Genomic DNA, 22,787 nt, shown 5'->3' with positions numbered 1-22,787 from the left:
CCCACAAGCTGGAAATTGCTCAATATTTAACCCATTCCTAAGAAGGGCGACAAATCACTGCCATCTAACTACCACCCTATCTCACTCACCTCAGTCCTATCTAAAGCGATGGAGAAAACAATCAATTCTCAACTCCTACACTACCTTGAAGGCACCCACCTAATAAACGACCGCCAGTATGGGTGCCGTTGCTGCTGATCAACAAACGATCTACTCTCATATATCACCCATCTCTGGACATATGCCATGGAGAAGTCTGGTGAATCTCAAGTGGCTGCACTTGATATCTCCAACGCGTTTGACCGGCTCTTGCATAAAGTCTTACTAAGCAAACTCCCATCATTTGGTCTGTCTCAGGACATCTGCAGGATTTTCAGCTTTCTGCCTGGATGCACATTATGTATGATGGTGAATGGTTCCTTATCCTCTCACCATTCAACTAATGCCAGGGTTCCACAAGGTTCTGTTCTCTCACCAACCCTCTTCCTTCTATACATAACAATGATCTACTTCAGTTGACCTCCGACGCAATACAGTTTTGCAGATGACAGTATGTTGCACTCCTCCTTTTCATTTGATAAACCTTACTCTACACAACTCACCTCAACCGAAAGAACATCAACCACCGCTGCCCTCAATTCTGATCTTCAAGCCCTCCTCCAATGGGATTCCATTTTATTCCAGGATTATTTTTGAGAACACTCAACTTTTCAGAGAAGGTGAGATGTCTCTTTCTGGAATCATCCCCACACCAAACCTCTCCTGGCATAAACACATCACAGCCATTGCATTCTCAGGCTCTAAAAAACTAGGATTTCTCTTTCGCTCAAGACGTTGCCTCACCTCTGAACAGCTGTTAGCCTTAATCAAATCACAAATCTGCCCAGCTATTGAATACTGCTCTCAGATTTGAAATGGGAACCCCTAAGAGCCCACTGAAAATGCTTGACTCAATACAGAGGAGGACAATCGATTAATAATCTATCTCTTACTAACTCACCCCTCCCACTTCCGCACAGGCACTTAGTTTCTGCAATATTTGTATTCTATAAATATTTCCATTTCGTTCATATCACCCATAATTCCGTCACCTAATACTAAGTCCGTTGGAACATATGCATCTGCCGCCCAACAATATCCCGTCACAGTACACCTCGAAACCCACAGTACAAGTTTCTTTTCCTCCTCCTTCATCCCTGTTACTACTGTATGCGGAACAGTCGTCCTCATTATGTGCTTCCCCAGTAATACAATATACAGGCTTTTAAATCAAATGCAAACAGGTTTCTCCTTTCCAAACCCACTACCATATACAGTACTAACGTACTATAGGTTGATTAACCAACCTTTCGTGTATTGGCTCAACATAAAAAAAAATCTTTATATATTAATCTTTTCTAATGCTAGTTCCCCATATCTCTTGGAGAATATGTTAGTGAATACAACGTAGATTTTTTGTAAGATATATACTTTTTTATCAAAAGCAGATTCTTTATGTGTTTATTTTTTATTTCTCCTAGTGGAAGTAGGCGACACTCTTTAACCCTAACTTTATGGAAATCGGTTAGGTGCCCGTCTCCATTCGACATCTCCAGAATATTAGTTCGGTCTCTAGCCGTGTGTATGTGTGTCTCTGTCTTTTGTCTATCCGTGATAAGAGAAAGAGACCTGAGAAAACTGAAGATAACTGCCGTCATTATCATCATCAATCATCCAAATTAATACTTATTAATGCAGATGGTCTATGGTAAATTTTTGAGGGAATCTATAATTATAATCTAAATTTATTAGGGAATAATTTTTTTAAGTTGAGTAAAACATAATCAGAAGAGGAGTTTCAATTGAAAACCAGCTTTATTTGCATCGCCATATTACAACGCGTTTTGTGATTGTAAATGTTTTTAAGTTAGTTATTACGCCTATTGGAACACATCAGTCTTAATAGCTGTTTTGTCTCTGATATCTTGATATTTTGTCGTAATGGAATACGACCAACCAATATAAGAATAACACACACGCATTATTAATGTTTGGATAGCTCTCAGGACGTATTCCAAAATAACCTAAAATGGATACGAAGCGATTGCCGCTTATTTCTTACCCGCTATGAAATTCGCGGAATTGCTTGAACCATTAATAGTGGAACTTCGTTTACCCGAAAACGTAAAGTTTCTTTATATGGATTAAAAAAACGCAACCTTACAAGTTTTTCGACTGTTTTATCAGTTGCGGCCCTATCACAATGATATCATCAGCTCATTTCATCCGCCATTATTTCGAAGTCAATCAGAAAAAATCACTAGTGTAGTTAAAGTGTGTACACCTACGAGTTTTACATTATTGATTAAACTCCAAATCTAGCTTGCGCAAAGGTTCGTATCCCAGAATATCTCATATGTAACTTTAAATCCCTATTAACCCATTAAAGCTCATAGAGATTGAGTATTCAAACACTTTTTAACCGAAATAAAATCTTTCATTTAGAAATATCACAAATATACGGAGGCTGTTCAATAAGTTATAAGACTATATCAGAAAACAGATTGAGAGTTCTTTCAAAACCGCCTCCGCAGCTTTTACACATGCTTTGTTGCTTTCGAAATGGCGGCCTCTTTGTGGTTTTTCTTGAGCTGAGGAAACAGCCAGAAATCGCATGGTGCGAGATCAGGACTATATGGAGGGTGTGGTAGGATATCTAAGTTGTTCTTCTGCAAAACGTCCACTACACAACCGTGGTGTAGTGGTGCAATAAGAAGCCATTCTTCAGCAATGGATGCTTCCTTTTGACGTGCTGTACCATTGTCCTATGAGCCGTTTACAGTATTCCCGGGTTCTACAGCGTGTTGGTAAACAATGCCTTCGTAGTCAAAAAACATTATGGTCATAACTTTACCAGCCGATTTTACAGTTTTTGCTTTCTTGGGGGTAGGCGAAGACGGATGCTTCCATTCACTGCTTTGTTGTTTCATTGTAGGGTCATAGCGATACAACCAAGCTTCATCTGCTGTAATGATGCGTTTTAAGAAGTTGTCGCCTTCTTGTTCCAGTCTTTCTTTCCATTCTGTGCACACATCCACTCGATGCTGCATTTGCTCCGGTGTCAAGAGTTTGGAAATCCATCGGGCCCAAGCACGTTTCAGTCCCAAATGTTCAGCCATGATTGAGTGAACACTTCCCACAAAAATATTCAGGACAACATGCAGCTGGCGTACTGTAATTCTGCGATCCTCCTTGATGATAATCGCTGCTGTGTTGATCATTGTCTCTGTGATGGACGTTGAAGGTCTTCCCTCACGTTAAAGATCTTCCACATTTTGCCTTCCTTCCTTAAAAGTTTTATGCCAGCAAAAAACACTTGCCCTCGACATTGCTTCATCGTGGAAAGCTTTGCGTATCATGTTAAAAGTGTCCGATGCCGATTTTTGCAAACGCACACAAAATTTAATCGCATAACGGTGTTCCAAGGACGCTTCCATTTCGACGACTGGTCGTACCTCGAAGGTGCGCCGAAACAAGCTTGCGTTTGGTCACGTGACACTCTGGCACATCAGCCCGTGTACGCCATCTATCAACCTCTTTTGTTAATACAGACAGCAACATGTCTTTATTCCACAGAAATTAATATTGTGATGAGTGGTTTCGCGACAGTAAAATTAGTCTTATTACTTATTGAACAGCCCTCGTATAAAGCACAAATCAACATAACTTACATACGCAAATGCCAATGTATTCTTCAGATTACAACAAGAAAAACACTTTAATGTGCACAGCTTCCTTTCAATCATTAACCAACAGTTATTATCCTATATGGACAAAACTCCTGAAAAGTTAGTCCCATGCCTCCAACAGCACTTTTATTCTTCTTGGGTTCGCATAGGAGAAAGAACCTAACACAAAACAAAATTGCTCTCTATGTGACAGCATTTCCTGCTTCTTAAAATCGCAGAACAAGAAATATATCTTGTCTTCAGCCAAGACCCTTCTGTAAATTCACTTTCTATACAGAAGGGTCTTGGCTGAAGAAAGGGTCTCTACTGAATAAACTACTAAAACCTTATCAACCATCTGAAGAAATAACTGAAACCATATCCACCGTTAGAAATCACTTATCAGACTAAGAATCTTAAATAAAATAAGCTTTATCCCATTCTCTATGCAACTGGAAATCAAAAAGTTCCTTTCAGTTTCAACTGAATTATTATTATTATTACGTGACACTTCATGGACATCTTGGACTCAAGGAGAATTTAATTCTCTTACTACACACAACTACCATCACCAACAACAACATTATTTATTAACTGTAAATTGTGTGTTCTGATGTTCGATTTGCCTGTAGGAGGGATGAAAGACCGGAGTTTCCGGTGGGGGGGAAACCCTCTGCTACCGCCATATGAGATCGGCTAACTCACCATCAATTGAAAAAGCCCATATAAAGATTCCTTTTATCACGACCAGAATTGAACTTAGGCCTTTTCCAATCGAAGGGAGACAGCAAGCTTCGTGCTGTCGTTCTTCCAATTGTGATACGGAGACTAAATCCTATCTCGATTAATAACTACAAAAACTTCTCATCTCTTTATAACAAAAATGACCCCCTCAGTTTTCTATTTCTAACTTTTCTTCTAATTTCTGTTCGGTCTTCATATATTAAAGACAGAGAAACCCCAGTGTTTCTCCTGCTCTCTTACTTTTCTACTCCCAGAACAGCTGAACGCTTAGCAACGATAATGTTCTTTTCGCTTCCGTTCATGCTTAGAAATGCATCTGAGAAACTTATGCTCAAGTGCGCTGCCACCATTACTGCTTTTCAGAGTTTGGCTTGAAACGACGAAGTTCTTTCTTCATAGTGCAGTAAAGTTTATATCATTATATTTTCGCTATGACACAACCGATGTAAGACCACATAATTATTCACGCATCGTGAATTACAGCGGTAACTTTTGCTTCCCTTGTCACTAAAAAAAAATTCGTAAACAACGTTCGTCTACGTACAAACAGCACCCACATTACAACACCTGACAGTTCGTACAAAATTACAATTACACTCTAGTATATAACGTAAACAAATTTATTTTATTTCTAAGGAAGACTACAATAGCTAAAATGTTAAAATAACAAAATGTCTTGTTTGCGACATACAAAAATAAATAAACGTATTTAACTAATAACAAAAGTAGTTCCGCATTACTAATTTCTTAACTTTCATTTACTTTTATATTTTTATTTTGTGGGATATCTGAATTTTAAGACGGATATCCTACATTAACAACCAGGCTCCAGAAACCCACTTGCCCGCTCGCCACAGAGAGCTGGAAATAAAACTTCTGAATCTGAAATCCTAAATTCGAACACTACACGTTCTCTTTTGAAGAATCGCCAAAAGGTTGCCAGTTTTCTCTAAAAGTCAGAAAGTAAGCTAATCACTTCACTTTCTGCCCTCCTTTTATTTCCTTTAAGGTTCAGAACTTTATTTTTCTTTCTGCATGAGAGATTCCTCATGTTTTCGTAGTAATTAAAGACTCAACCTTCCGTATCTTCTCCCCACCCCCACTCTGACTTTTAAACATTTTTCTTTCTATATGAAAGCATATATAAATATCATAAATATCCGTTTTCGAGTTCCAAAAATCTCCTTATTTCAGGTATTATTTCTGGAAAAATTTCCATGTTACTCCTCCAAGTAAACATTATTTTTATGGCTATTTGTATTATTACATGACACCTCCAGGGAGTCTAAAGACTCATCGTTGGAGGGCACTTACCCTACAGCCTTCTGTCTCCACCAACCGCAACTATCCTCATCATCTAAACCAACGCCATCTACTGCCCGCCACCACTAGATTTTCACCACAATCACAAACACTCATGCCCACGGCGGGATCCGAACCCTCAGCCTTTTGGCTGGAGAGGGATACGCTAACCACTCGGCCAACCAGGTCGGCATTTAGCCTATTTTTGTTTAGGAGTACCCCTTTTTTATGATGTCATTAGCTTTTTCCTCAATTTTTAGGACATTAATGATGTTTTAAAGACAGTTATATGAAGAATATACAGGAATAATATATTCTTCTAATATATTCTAATATATAGCTAAACAGAAATAGCAGCCCACGCTCTTGAACAGAAACATACTCCGCAAATCGACAAAGTCATCATAGTAGACATAGAGAAAAAAGAAACTATGCTAAGGATATCGGAAACAATAGCCATAAAATGTGACAAAAATTCAATAAACGTCCACTGCCCCTACATAATCTCTGAGAGTTGGAAGCTCCAAAGCATAAAAATTAGGTCACGACTCCGACCAATAGAATACAACACAGATACACCAAACACAAAACCACCAAGCCGGCATGACAGTCTCCACTTCCCCCACGAGCTCCGAAGACGAAACACTGTCGAAACCGCTCACACCCCGTTACTCCCACTTCTGATCTTATCCCATCTCTTTCTCCTTTCCCAAAAATTTCTGTCTTTCACATTCCTCCCAAAGAATTCTCTACCCATCCTTAAAAAACCCGGGTTTAAAATTCACACACCTCTTGCCTCACCGATAATTCCTCACCTTTCCCCTTATTTCCAACCCGTCCCCCATCCTTTTACTCATACTTTAACAGTAGATTAATGTAATGCCCGATGCCGCCGAATAATAAGACAGCCAGCAACATCCTACAAAGATGTGTCTGAATTATTATTCCTATATATTCTTCATATATCTGTCTATATAAAACATCAGTAATGGCCTAAAAATTGAGTAAAAAGCCAATGACATCATAAAAATGGGGTCTCCTAAACAAAAATAGGCTAAATAGCCATAAAAATAATATCACCTTATTTCTCTTACAGCGAATATTATAGGGGTCATTTCACTCCACGCATGCTCTACTACGTGACCTACTTCGGTTTTCGTTTCAGTCATGAAGCGATAAAAATAAGCGGACATTACGTTGAAAACAGAACACAAGTAAGTTTTTCATATCATATATGCATTTCAATTAAATTGCAGTTACCATTTCGAATAAATAAAATTTTAATCAAATCAATATATTCATTTAGTTCAATATTAACTTTAAACACGTATATACAGTATGCACATATGTAATTATTATTATTATTATTACATGACAGCTCCAAGAAGCCCAAACACTCATCATGGGAGGGCACATTACTCCACTGCAACTCACCATCTCCCTTACTTAAACCTTCGACTACACACCACTGCCATCAACAGGGTTACTTACACTTTTCCCGAGGCACGAGAGTGCTCTGGGGCCCTCACTGTTTGGAGCTCCTTAAATTAGCCCTAATTTTTCGGGACCCTAGCTAGAGCCTCGTGCGCCTCATAATTACAATTCTGAACACAGACAATGCATTCTTTAAAAAAATAATAATTGCACTTTTCTTACAATATATTTTCATTAACAAAAGGCGACGCAACCTAATTACTGTACTGTAGTTCATCTACACATCTTATTCTTCGAATACCTTCATCCGCCCCCCCCCCCAAGTAGGTGCGCAATTTAATATAGTAATTGTCCTGAGCTTATTTTCACAACTTACAACATGAATTAATAGCTTAGTGTAATTAAATGCGTGAACATACATAACGCAGATTCTTTTTAATACTGTTATTTAAAAACTTATAATTATCTTGCAAAGATAATTCAAATACGGATCATATGACTAAGTGCATTGTGAAACGGGAGTCTGGCTCCACATCGAGTGCCACCTACTTTCTTGTTTTTGTGAATTTTATTGTCTTCCCTTTTGCCAACATAAGATTTAATTTTTTTTAACCTAACATATAACAATATTTATATAAAGTACACGTTGGGCGAGTAAATTTTTTTTTTTTTTTTCTGGCTAGTAGATTTAAGTTGTATTTCTGGAGACCTGGTAGTATAACAACAATACTGCGAATTAAGTTCAGCTTGCGGCCTCTCTCAATGTTTGTTACACCATCGCTACTAAAGTTAAGAAATTTTAGCATGTAATAATAATAATGTTACGCTGGAAAAAAGTCAGTTTTCCAACGCGTCTTCTTTTCATTGAAAGGAACAGCACGATTACTTTGAATGTCCTCTGCCATTATTAACAACAATAAAAGAAAATAATAAACAGTTTATAATTCACAGCAAAACATCAAAACATTAAGAAATGAAGTGAGTAAAGACGTTGTAAATAAAGTGAGTTAACAAATAGTACGCATCAGTTGATTCACGGCAGTGTCATGTCATTAAAACCGTCGTAGGAGCAAATGCGCCGTCGTATAAATGGACATGAGTCATAATTGAAAAGCTTCATATGAACGGATCGTCGTAAAGCGGGTATTACCCATGTAATACGGTGGGATGTCCCATGTAATCATTACTAGTTTCTAATGAACAGGTTTCTCCCAAATTAATCTATTATTCGTCAGCGATCTATTTACGCTTGCATTTTGGTGCAATAAGGCTTCCACATCAATGCACCAATATTTCGTTCTTTAGGATTTTTCCCTGCCACCTTAATATCAAACACGTTTCCTTAATTTGTCCTCTTCTGTTCTGTTTATGTGACCGTAAAACCTAAGTTTAGCTCCTCTCACATTTTGTTTTTTAATGTTAACAATATCAAGTTCCTTTCTAATATCTTTATTTTTAGTAGAACTCTGCGAGTAATGTCATCTGTTAACTTTCCTATCAACATTTTTCTCTCACTTGATTATTTATTTCCAAACTGCATTTCGGATCCATAAATTCACTTTAGTTTGGACACTGTCTTGTGTTTTACTGGTTAATTTCCTTCGCATTCGATACAAATTTACTCAATTTGCTTCTTACCTGACCGCAGGTGGGAAGCGCTGTCTTATTCTGTTATCAGCTTCCATATTTAATTGGTCATCTTTGCTGTAGGCATGGGAGTTACTTAACTAAACGAAATGTTTTTCCATGCTCTATAAATTCATCATTCATTGCTTTCTTTGAATTTTATTAATTGATTTCCTTAACCATATTACACAGTCAACCAATTTCGCTAACAATTCCTAGAGACTTCTAGTGGATCTGCATAAAACATCTCCACCACATTGTAACTAGAAATATAATTTTGACAAATAGCACATATAATAATAAATATCACAAAGAAAATAAATTCATTTTAGTCACAAAAGCATATAAAAAAGCTATATAATTTTATAATTATTCATTACCCGTAATGGTATATATTACAGATAATTTATAAAATAGGCAACTATAATTAATTCTAAAGTACCTTTGAATCTTTGTGATAATTTTAAAGCAGAAGAAAGACCATTAATTCTTCCATTGTAGTCACCAACTCCAGCAAAGAATTTTATCACTTTTTTTTTATTGTCAGTCAGTTCCACAGTTAACTGTTCGGTAGAGTAAGAAAGTAAAGCTTATAAACTAGGACAGTGTGTCTCTTATCTCATGCCGTAGTACTGAACTATAGGGTGAAGGTTGGAGATCAACAGTTAAGTAATTTCCACATACGTCGGACTAAAACAGAGCTGGCCACTAAATTTAAGAAATGAAAATGTGTTAGAGGAGTTACTCATTTCAAAACAATGTTACGATAATCAGCGTCTGCAAATCAGGAATTTAATTCTTGCAAGTCATTTTCCATACATGAATTTTGTTATTGAATCTTAAGTGATTCTGACTAGGAAATAATTTTTAATTATTTTTGAAAGCGAGCGTTCATTGAAATTTGAAAACGAGTCTTGAGATGGAGGTGCTCTTGCTTTTACATATTCTTTGCAAGGGACTGTATGCGTGAGAAACTAGTTTTCACTTCATTTCGATCCTTTCCTTAGTTTTTGCTTGTTTCGTCATAGTTACTGTTTACCAGAAAAGAAGGTGTTTATGTTATCGAAAGAAACAAAGAGTTTATGACAACATGTGATGCTTCATGATTACAATCTTTATGTGTCACTGTTTTGTTCAACTTTATGATGACTCAGACTTCAGATGTTGATCTCTATCTACTTACATCCCAGTAAATAAGTTCGTCTTATTCAATGATAGGAACAGGAAGAATAATGACGTAATTGGATACGAGACGTTTTTCCTATAAAACGCACCATGGATTCTTTGTGAAGACAAACATTTCCCAAAGCGAAATAATCTCAACACATCTTCGCCATGAGGACATTACTGGTGAGTACTTTGTGTTTTCCTTCAGGATTGTTACTCTTGCACTAATGAATAGTGGAAGTAAAGTTCAGCCTTCTTTCCATTATTGCCTTTAGCTGTTATCATTCTTTCTAAATATTCTAGAGCAGTTATATTGACTGACTTCCTTAAACTATATTTCAGTTCTGGTTGTATGGGAAATGTGTAGCGTGTATACGGACTAACCTGTTAATAAATAGATCCTTGTCTAAAACACCCACGGTCTCTCTCTCTCTCTCTATCTATTTATCTCTGTCTTTTGCACGTAAGTTCCTTCTTTCTTCTACACAACCTAATTAAATTTCCTCCTTCTCATTAATCCAGAACTATGGAGCCTTTGTACTACATCAATATTCCTTTGAAGAAAACGCAAATACAACCATTCTAGAACTCATTTCCATATAAAAGTTTAAAGGTCAGGATAAAATGGAAATTGCTTTCCCAGTTATCACCAGACTGACTTGGTTGGCTAAGTAGATATCTTTTCGGCTCTTTATCTTTATAGGATATCTTTATAGGATGTGTGTTAGAACCTTGTGTGGATGTTTGCAAGTCATTAGTAGGTACAGATGATTTTGATTTCCCATTGGGTGAGACTATACTTCTGAAAGTGTTCGAAAATGCTACAAATCTGGTCTCCAAAGTGAGGTTCTGCGATTAATTTAACCCTTAACCTATCCTCAGTACTGAATCAGTTAAAGTTGACAACCTTTCATGCAGGTTTGTTTACTTATCTCCCTCAATAAGGAATTTTTATGGAGAAAAAAGTAGCTAGGGAACAATAACACATAAGTTGTGAAATTTCTAACGCTTTCAAATTTATTATTATTATTATTATTATTATTATTATTATTTTAAATTAAGGCCCTCAATTCAAATTTTTGCTCATTTTGAAAATGTTCTTCATTTTTCCATTAAAATAAAATTCTCACAAAATGCCACTTTGTATTTTTCACAAATAAGTTGCTTTCATACATAACATTCAACAGTATTGAGTTGGGGGTGGTGTGTGTGTGTGTGTGTTGATGTTCATCATTCTCTCAATTTTCTTGATGTCCCAACCTAGCTTCCTGTTGTTTGCGTATTTAGATTAAGCTTTATATAGTTTAAGAAAAACATTTTCAAGTATAAAGCTATTTAATTTGCTGAGATATAGGTTTCTGACATCATTTTTACTATCTAAAAATATTTTTAATGACTTTTTTAATGTCACCTACGATTTCTTCATTATGATTCTACGATCCTTTTACTCTATCAAAATGTTCTTCCAAACTAAATGTTCGTATCAGAACATTCACAGAAATTCTTTATGTTTGCTCCTGAAATAGAGGACCGCTCCTCATTTCCGACTGAGGTTCTGTGAACTCCTTCACCTCCCCAGTTTATTTGAAATGGAAAAATTTTTTTTTTTGAACTCATTCAAAGTTTATCACCAGCATTTATTTTATCTGCAAATTCCTTTTTGTGGCTGTTGCTTCTATATTTAACAATTAAATAAATGCAGTCCAGAATTTGGTTAAACACATGCCATGCAGTTGAAGTGAGATTATCATTTTTCTGAGGTATATGATTATATTTTGATCTCAGAAATTTTCCAAATAATTTGCCAATGCAAAATAATACTAAATTCATTTTTTATTTTAATGTAATTTTATTTTATTTTACAGAAATTATTCGCATATGTAGCACTGGTGTTACTGATCACTGGGAATGCCCTCTCCGGCGAAAATGAAGGTATATTTCTCTTCGATATAATACTGCATACCATTTAATATAATACCTACTTGTTTCATGCATATAATTGTATATGCATACGTATGCTTCTTTCATGCAGTGTAGATAACAGTAATATTTTCATAGGCTGACTGCAAACTTTTTACACACCAAAGGTTACTATCTCCGGGATAACATCTGACAATGAACTGAAGATTTTTTTCTATTATTTAGTGGCGTCTGCACTCCACGACGCTTGACTGCACGAAGGAAGACATTGGTTCAAATCGACTAGAAAAACTTTCTGTGCCTAAAAAGGACGTAAAAACAACAGGTTCCCGAGTTATTCGATCTTTGGCATGAGCAAGAGTTTTTTCTCCCAGAAACTCGGGTTTTTTATCCGGTAAACTCAAGAAAATCAACTGTCCAATCCACACTATTTTCAGTCATTAAACATATTGTGTTAGTATTAGAAACCACGAGATGGAGGAACTTGTTAGCTGTCTTTTCACTGAATACCGATTCAATTAGTCATAGCTTTGGGCCAGTTATCTCTGATTGGCTACCAGCGGAATTTGAACAGCCCACTCAGTCTCGAAAAGTTACATAGGGCTAAAACGGCCTCGCCTACTCCCTATACAGGAATAAAAGGCGTAAGCTGATTATATATATCTACTCTATAATATAAAATGATAAGCTTTTTTGTAACGTTTTTGTGTCACGTTTTTTTTCGAGTTATTTGAAACGTTTTGAAACTCAGGGGCTAGCCTGAGTGTCGAGTCTTCAAAATTCGAGTCATCAGAATTCAAGGAGAACTGGCCTACCAGTCCGGAACTCGGGGGGGGGGGCGCCGTAAGCGTCAGGGGGAGGAGCCCCCTAGTATATATATATATATAAAATCGTGAATATATAATAAATACAAGGTAACAAAAATGGGTTCTTGTGAAACCCTTTTTTAGTAGTTTAATAGTTTAGTCAGTTCCGATTCTATCCTTTAGGTAGAAAGATCTGAGTTCTATTTACATAGTCTCGATGTGAAGTGGTCTTGGCACTCGCCATGATGATGATTTCATATTTCTGTCTTCTTTTCTCCAGCTGTGTTTCAACCAGACAATGACAGTTACAACTAAACATTAGACTGAAACAATTCAAAATACAGTCTTCATAATATCTCCTTAGCAGCTGTCGTCGGTCGTTTACTGAATCTTCATGGATGTCTGAGAACAATGAAATTACCAATGAATTAAACATTACAGATATTTAATTTAAACCATCTTTTCTCCGCATAACCATTCTTTGCATCCCAATATTTTTAGAAAAACTTAAATACGTATATATCCTTAATATGATGAAAAGCTACCTTTCCGATTACATGGCAAAGATGTGGTTATTATTATTATTATTATTTTAATTAATTGATTTTATTTTTCAGCGAAAAATGAAGAGCTGAGGGAAAAAAGATCTCCACAGTACGGAGGTTATGGGTACGGGGGTACTTACGAAAGGAGTTATTCACGAGGCGGAAGTGAGTTTGGCAGATGATGACGATACATATACAAAGTATTTTGCCTGAAGAAGAAGAAATTTTCCTGCATGCGGAATGCATATGAGGAATGAAATGAATAATTAATCGGAAAATAAATTTTATTAAGAAATAAGTTGATAGTGCATTTGTTTCTAATTGCTAAAAGAAACACAATATACCATTACATTTAATCATGCTTAAATATAAACTATTCTGTTACATCACCTTCATAAAATTATTTTTAATAAAGAAATAGCATTCTTACATCTCTACTGTATGAAATCTCCTACTGTTATACGCATTAAATTTATTTATTTCTTGCTTTAATAAGAAATAAATTAAAAAAATAATATAATAATAAATAAACAAATCTTTCGGTGACAGAAAAACAACACTTCACTGTGACAAAACATGAACTGTAAACCTGAGTAAAAGAAACATGTCCTCTCACGGTTCCCATATAATCATAGATCAGAATTATAAATCCATCTGTTTGGACTAATATCTAATTTGGCGAGTGGTAGCTACCACTGTCCGTATCATATTTCTCAATAACTACACCGCTTTTGTAGTATACCACGAATGATTTGTATTATTATTTTAAAATAAGTTCAGTTTCTTTCTACAAAAACAGCAGAAAGATTACATCAACTTTCGCATCAATAATTTTTTTGGTAATTAACGATATTGAAATATTGTTGTTGACAAATCATTCTTTTATGTTAATGCCTGAGCTAATGATCCATCTATACGTGCTTATTGTATTTTTTCAAGAACAAAATACAAACTAATATTGGTTTAAACATTCACGTAACTTTTCAGATAGCGTCATTTCTTGTGGAGGAAATATAAAAACGAAGATCACAACACCAGCCATTTTAACCGATTTCATCTCACGATACGCAGCTAAAATTTTCATGGCAGGAATCAGTTTTCAAAGGAGAGATTTTTATCATTGAAAACACGAGTAATAAGATTTTGGTTAAGAGTTAAAGTACTTTGAAAAGTTATATTGGGATAGAAAATAATAGGAACGGAAATTCTTGGAATTTTACTATAACAACTTCTCTTTTTTTAATTAAACTTACAGTTTTCATTCTTATCGTTTTTCAATAAAATGCTTCACAGAGAAACGATTCTTATTTCTTCTTTCTTATTCTTCAAAATCCGCAAACTTTTCCCTCTTTCTGTAAAATTTCCCAGGAAAAATAATCGAATGCTAAAATATCAACTTGCTGTATTTGTTCTCAACAACAGCCCTTCAATCATTATTTTCTAATGAAACTTTCAATATCCGATAAACATTTCTCTTTCTATATCTTCATTTATCAAATTAAAGGTGTCAAGAAATTATATTCTTGGTTGAATCTTTTGTTCAAGTTGCGAGTGAATTAATTTCATGACTGTATATAGTCAAATATGATTACTTGTATATTGAGGCAAATGAATTCACATCAATTACCTTAGTATCCCATAATGATAAGCACATATCCTTTATGGGTAGTGGCCCACTAAATACTAAATAACATGGCTAGTGGCTCTTCCCATAATGCATAGTATTATACACACCCTAAAGGAAGTGTGTTCTGCATAATGGGATAATAAGACAATTGATGTGTAGTCTACAAGTAAGCCCAGTCGTGAAGATACTTCACCCGGAAACTTTATTTGCTTACCCTTGGATAAAGGATTCAACCGAGAAAAGAACTTGATAGACGAACTCGAAAGTTTTTTCCACTTGGTATTTTTATAAAACCAAGTGAAAAAACTTTCAACTTCATTTATCAAGTTGCTATAAATTTCTCTCTACAATTGTTACTCCGGTTATTTTGCAACATAACAAACAGCTAAAATCTTTTAAACTTCTTTCTTTATGAAAGACTAATATTAATGGAACGTTCCTCGAACTTGTTCCGAAAATCCTTCCATCCCTACATATCATCCCACTTACAGCTCTTTCAGCACATTCATAGTTGACGTATTGTTTCTATCGCATATATATCCGGTTCCGCTTCGGTTATAAAGCGAGAGAAACCGGCGTCATTACATGTTGGCTTCACGGCGCTTTGCTGGAAAAAGGTATAATCTCACACTTCTGTGAACTAAGTAAGTCTTTTTAACGCATTACTCTATGTGGAAAAAAAAATATCCGGACACCCCATTCCGCAACAAAAATGGAACGATGCAATAGATCGCCAGAATTCCTTTCTAACTGTGGGTGAGCTAATCAGTCGTCGTACAGGTACTATATATATCGTCTACTCGTGAGACATGGTCATGCGTGTTGAGCTTACAGGAAAACCTCGCTTAACGCAATTAATTAATCCATCAATTAATGCGCACTAAGCGAAATCGTGTTAAGCGAATACAATAACCAATAGGAATAATTATAATTCATCCATCAGTTAATTTGCGAAAAAATTACAGTATAAGCTATATTAGGGGTTAAAATCATCAAAGTTAATAAAAATCAATTGCTTGAATTTTTATTTAATGTTTAAACATTTGATTGAGTTACTTTTTCACAGAAAAATTAAGTAAAGATGTTTGAATCGTGCTCTAATTTTCATCTTGTCATGCAATTTCAGATAGCTGGCGATTGCTTTATCAAGATTTCGGTGGACTTCGAAGCTTCGTTCCATATTAGGATCAGCATTAAACAAAATTTCCTTAGCATGCTCAATGTGATTGAAAACTGCTCAAGTTCTTATGCAGTTAGCTTCTTAGTCGTAACATTCTCTTCTTGTTCGCACTTCTTATCTTCTTCATATGCACGCTGTTCTTCTAGTTGAAGGAGATCATTCTCGCTTGACTGTTCTGAATGGGAATCGATCAAGTTTCTCACATCTTCATCATCCACTTCATTAAATTCAAGTTATTTTTCAATTGTGTGATTTCTTCATAATGTTAGATCTTGGATTTTGCGCACGATAAACTAACAGAGGCTTGAGTTTAAAGCCTATGCATTGCCTCCTAATAAAAGCGTACAAATAAAAATAAAAGTTAAGGTACTACTAATTGAACTGACCTACATTTTGGTCTTCCTCTGGATCTCTTTTCTAACATCCTGACACCCCACACTTGTTTGCTAACCTTTCCTCTTTTATTCTGTTTACGTGACAGTATTATCTGCGATTAGTTCCTCATGTATTTTTGAATGCCACCAATGTCAAGTTTTCCTTCCTAATACTATATTTTCATTTTAATATGATTCTGCGAATGACGCCATAATTCACTCTCCTAATTTTTCTCAGACTTCCCAAATTTGTCTTCGATAATCTTTTACAACCTAACTTTCCGATGTGTGCATAAATCTTTGCGACCTTCACGCAATCTTGTTTTCCCATTTAATTGCTCTTCACTCAAGAAAAAAAAAATGCTTAAATATAATAGCTGAAAATGTTTTACATGTCAGCACTTTTTTCCATTGATATTCTTACCATATTTACAATATTTGTTGATATATTCATTACACAAATATTCAGTTTATGTAGAGGTACTTCGGGTAATAAGGAATCCCATTTTGTTAAAATGGCATAACCTTATTCAGGTAATCATATTACCCGTCGTTCTTCTGAAGATGCTTGAAGATTTCTGTTCGATTTATTTACGAATAAAACATCATCATCATCATCATATTATTATTATTATTTGTTACCTCCACGGAGACCAAAGACTCATCGAGGGAGGGCATCTGCTCTGCAACTCTGCTTCCATCACTCACAATCCGCAACTACACCAACGCCATCTACCGCTGACCACCACTGGTATTTCCACAGACAATCACAAGCATTCATGCCCACGGCGGAACTCGAGCCCGCAGCCTCTTGACTGGAGAGCGGACACGCTAACCACTCGGCCAGCCAGGCTGGCATATAATTATGGCTATAATTAGCAATATAACATTTAGCACATCTAATAACCAGTTATCGGAAAGAAAACAAATTCTTTTGGGTTGCAGGATCATGATGAATAAAAAAGCTACATTATAGAGATGAAATATTTTACGCATTACGTATAGTATTATACTGTATTACTCGCAATTCATTCATTAATTAGTTTAAAATTAATTTTAGAATATACAGCTGTGTGGAAATTTCCACAAAGTAATATCAGCAGAGGAAAAAACCAGCTCTAGGATATTTTTCTAAGCCTTTTTTCAGTTAATTCTGACGAGCTGTTAACTGATCTAGGCCAGTTAAGTTTTAAACTGCAACATTGCCTCTTATCTCACTGTGCAACAGTGAACTGCGGGGACAATGAAAGCCGGAGACCGATAGAATAGTAATTTGTAAGGACATAGGGATAAAATAGTGTCGGTCACTGTCTTTTTAAGGAATGAAAAGGCGTTAAAGGAGGTATTAAGTTTAAAATAATGTTACGAATTTACACTCCGGAAATCGGAACTTGAATTCATGAACATCATTTTCCGTACATAATACATGAATTTTGTGCAATTGAGATTATGGCCAAGCCATTTTAATGGATCTTGTGTGAATCTCTCTCGGAAGTAGGTTAAAATTACTTTTGAAAACGAGCGTTCATCATTCGAAACATTAATGATGCGGACGAGCTCCTTCATTCACATATTTCATGCGAAAGAAGGGAAGTCCACACCAAGAGTGTGCGTGAGAGAGAGAGAGATGTTAGTTTTAACTTCATTCCATCCTTTCTTTGGATTTATTTATTATATTATTATTTTTTATGGTTGTTGTTTTCCAGAAAAGAACGTGTTTCTGTGGTCGAAGGAAATAAAGTGTTTCTCATTAGAGCATATAATGCTTCATGATAACAGTGTATATGTCATTGTTTTGTTAAAACGTTTTGATGACTTCAGACATCTAACGATTATGACGTACTTTGCATACCGAGACGTTTTCTTGTAAAACGCCCCACGTAATCTTTGTAGAGACAAACATTTCACAGAGTGTGATAATTCCAACTAATCTCGCCATGAGGACATTATTGGTGAGTACTTTGTGTTTTCCTTCAGTGTTGTTACTCTTGCACTATTCAATAGCGGAAATAAATTTCAACCTTTGTTTCCGTTATTGCTTCTAGTGTTATCATTCTTTCTAAGAAAATTCTGGAGGAGTTATGTGGCTTTCATTAAATTGCAACGATCCAACAACAACAACTTCAGTTGCTGTTCGGCCGATTAATTTCGTCTCATCTGTCATTAAATGTCTTACTGATCTGCACCATTTCTTGGATTAAACTTTTCCGCTGCTTACTGAAAAACAGACACTTGCTTAAGAAAACAAAACAAAGCAGATCATAAGCTCACATAATATTTGAAGCTGCAGACTTATCTACTGAAAATTGAAACGCACGGGTTGATCCGGAAATAGTAAGAACTGTACTGCCGCAGTAAAAGGAAACAGGACAAACTTGTTTCTTTTACCATGCTTAACACTTTAATTTTTGAAGATAACATTTGGTTGTTGTGTAATGGCTTCTTCAAATGGAATCCTCAGCTTCCGTTCATAGCTCAGTTGGTATAGACGAGTCCTACGGTTGGAAAGACCAGGGTTCGAATCCTGTCTGACGAAAGAAACATTTTTCGGGTGTTTTTAATCAAATGGTGAGTTAGTGGATGTCATACGGAGGCGGGTTGGTTTTTCGTCCCTCACAACAGGCAAACTGGCCCCGCGAGCAAACAGATCTACAGACATAGGATACTAACTGCGAGATGGATGATACTGGAGTCTCACCATCTTATCCTTCTACTTCACACATTATAGATCTCAGGTAGAGATCCATAATAATTAACCTCTTGGACAGAGATGACACCGGACAGAACAGCTTCCTTTCAGAAAACTCAACTTGAGAATTGGGGAATGGATAACCTCTCATAATCGATTCCCATCTGCCCAAGGCGGGTTGAGCCCCCTAATTAGGATTTTCTAGGCAAATTAATGCAGATGGTTTGCCACTCCTCTGTTGTGTCCTCTATCTTCAAGTATTTATGCCTGTAGATCTGTGTGTTAACGATGCAGGTTTACCTGTTTTGAGGGAAGAAGAAACCCGCATGAGACTGGCTAACCGACTTTTGATTGAAAACAACCGATAAAGGTTCCTCACGTCATTGACAGGATTCAAATCCCAGTGTTGTTTTAAGCCAAAAGATTCGTGTATACCAACTGAGCTACAGAGGCTTGGATAACCTCTACCATTGATCAAGCTATCTTCTTGATCCAGAATTCAAGAAGATAACTTCATGCTCTGAGATGCATGGGGCGAATTATTCTCCAAATATACATACAAAATGTATTTTATTGCTCTCTCTCTCTCTCTCTCTCTCTGTGTGTGTGTGTGTGTGTGTGTGTGTGTGTGCGCGCGTGCGCGCGCGTCTTGCATGTAAGTTCTTTTATCTACATCATGTAATTAAATCTCAGCTCCTCATAAATCTAGAACTTCTCATATATCAACAATCCTTTGAAGACATAAATAAAACTATTTTAGAATTTTATTCCCATATGAGATCTCAAGATGCATGAATAAATGGAACATTGTTCCCTTTATTATCACTGTACAGGCAATCAATGTATGTTAGCCTTATTGGCTGTAACGATACATTTTTATCTTGGGTTGTGGGTTAGAATCCACTCGTATGAGCCTTAGGAACAGATGATATTCAATGTAAGACTCTTACTCTACTTTCTGAAACAGGTGTTCGCAAATATCCCCAGTTTGATCTCTAGGGCAGGCTTTTCGGATAAATATAAATAATAGACTAACAGATATAAAAGTTTTCAACTTTTCATGGATGGGATTGACATAAAATATAAATAAGGAGCTTTTTATGGAGATTGGTGCACATATGACAATAAAACAGTAATCTGCGAGTGGACACATTTTAAAGATTTTTTGTTTGTTTGATTGGTTCTAATAAATGAAAGTCCTTAATGTAAACTAAAAACAGAAGTTGTATTCTATTATTAAACTTCTGCTAATTTTAAAAGAGATCTTAATCTTTCCATCGCATATATAATTTTCACAAATGATCAGTTTTTACTTTACTTAAATGGTTCATTTTCATATAATATTCACCAGTAATGAGTTCATTGTGTTCAAGTGCCTTGTTCACTCCACTTTCTCTCAATTTATGCTCGATCTTTCTTATTCTTTGTTAAGTACAAGAATTTCTTTAACTTCAGAAATAAATTTTCAAACCCACATAATGAATCCAACTTTCATAATTTTCTGAGCTACCGATTTTTTGACAATACGTTTAGTTCTTAAATAGCCGTTAATGTCCTCTTGAGTTATAGTTTTTGCCTTCTTTTCAGAATCGTTCAATGCTCTATCGATTTCTTCCAAAATCAGTTTTCTTAAACAAGAATTTATGAATTCTTGTTTAAGAGAAGAATTTTGAATGAAATGAATAAAATATTATCCATCTTTGAATCAGGTTTAAGTTTTGTATAATCTTGTATCAAATGTAGTTGACACGAAGTGTAATTTTCTCTCTCTCTCTCTCTCTCTCTCTCTCTCTCTCTCTCTCTCTCTGTTTGTCAACGAAACTCTCAAGTTGACTGTTTTTGAAATCAGAAGATCATGTTAATTCTTTGTGGCCATTGCTTCTATATTTAACCATAAAAGCAACATAGGCCTGCGATTGAAGTCTGATTAAAATATTCTTTAAGGTATAAGACTATATTATGATCTCAAGTTCTTTACAACAATTTGAAAAGGAAAAGTAATATTATATACTTTTCTTCTTTTTTTTTAAACAGAAGCTACTCGTATGTGTAGCACTGGTGTTGTTCATCACTGAGAATGCCCTCTCCGAAGAAAATATCTCAGGTACATTTATCCTCGCTACACTAAATATAATTTAATATAACATCTACTTGTTTCATGCATATAATTTTATGTATAATGTTTCTAGCATGCAGTGTATAGGCGAAAATTATATTTTCATTTGCTGACCAGAAATTTTCCGAAATAACAAAGATTACTATTTGGATTTCTCCAGAATATCATATGGCAACAGGCGACTATTTTTTTGCTTTTATTTACATTCTGTTTACTGTAGAAAAATAATTTAAAGTCTGTCCGAGAAAAGAGGTCTCGGTACATGATGATATCCTCAGAGGGATGCTGCCTTGTTTCTCAAAACAAACTGAGGAATTTCAAACACTGGTCACTGTCAAATAACTGTCACAACTTAAGAAATTTAGTTCTTAACCCTGAGATGGTAATCTTCAGAAACTCTTCTTATCAGTGCTTTATTTGCACAAACCAGTTCTCTAAAAACTTCAAGACGATGAAATTACTAACAACTTTCAAACATTTTATGTTTAATTTTAGCCACCTTTGTTTTGCATATCCAAGTCTTTGGATACCAGTGTTTTTTAGAAACATGTTTAATTTCCGATTAATTGTCAAAGATATGTTCTTATGATTTAGTAATTTATTTATTTATTTTTGCAGCGACAAGTGAAGAACTGCGGGTAAAAAGATCTCCACAGGGAGGTTATTACGGAAGATACGAAGGTTATTCTCGAGGTCTTAGAGGCAACAAGAGTAGATAAGGAGGAATCATGTATGAAGTGTTTTGCCAGAAGATAAAGAAGTTATCGTGTTTACAGAATGTAATTCGGCAAGGGAATTAATAACTAATCGGAAAATAAATTTTATTGAAGAAATAAAATGATTCTGTCTCAATTTATTTCTAAGAAGTAAAAAAAAAATATTATTACATTAAAACCATCTTCTCGGATACGAATATGTCTATTATATCACGGAAATAAAATTATTATTATACTCACTAGTGTGTTATTATTGAGCCCCCCCCCCCCCGTAGCTCAGTTTGTTTCGGTTGGAATGACCTGGGTTCGAATCTCCTCTGTGACGCGAAGAACCTTTATCGAGACTTTCCAAGTGAAGGTGAATTAGCTAGGCTCATTCAAGGGTGGAGCGTTTCCAACGGAAATTCGGGGTTTTCATTCCTCACACCAGCCCCGTGGACACACATATCTAGACATACACTATCACTGTACAAGTAAGGCAACGGCAATCCGCCTTGTTCTATACTTCTCTTGTAATGTCCCTTTGCTGTCCCACCAACCAATGACTTGAGTTGAAACACACACACACACACACACACACACACACACACACACACACACACACACACACACACACACACACACATTATTATTAACATTCCTAATATGAAATCGCCAACCTCTTACGCATTAAACGCATTCGGTTCTTTCTTTGATTTGTTGCATTTCTTGTAAAGCTGAAAAACTGTTCGATAAGCAAATCTTTTGGTAACAAAAGCATCGTAGTAATGCAAACTACTACTCAAGCATACCATAAATAATTAGATTTCTACGAGAGCACTAACAGAACTCAAG

At 35.7% G+C, this 22,787-nt stretch overlaps 1 long non-coding RNA gene across 1 annotated transcript in view; it reads right to left on the bottom strand.

Annotated features, from left to right (window-relative positions):
- Positions 1–22,787, bottom strand: part of LOC150101375 (uncharacterized) — a 99,417-nt gene that overhangs the window by 41,529 nt on the left and 35,101 nt on the right. The window lies entirely within an intron of this gene.

The sequence above is a fragment of the Typopeltis vanoorti genome, chromosome 11 (genome assembly GCF_054136105.1).
Source record: "Typopeltis vanoorti isolate ZY-2024b chromosome 11, IOZ_Tvanoo_1.0, whole genome shotgun sequence".
NCBI classification, from domain to species: Eukaryota; Metazoa; Arthropoda; class Arachnida; order Uropygi; family Thelyphonidae; genus Typopeltis; species Typopeltis vanoorti.
Note: the sequence above shows the minus strand (reverse complement) of the source record. Positions and strands in the feature narration are given on the sequence as shown.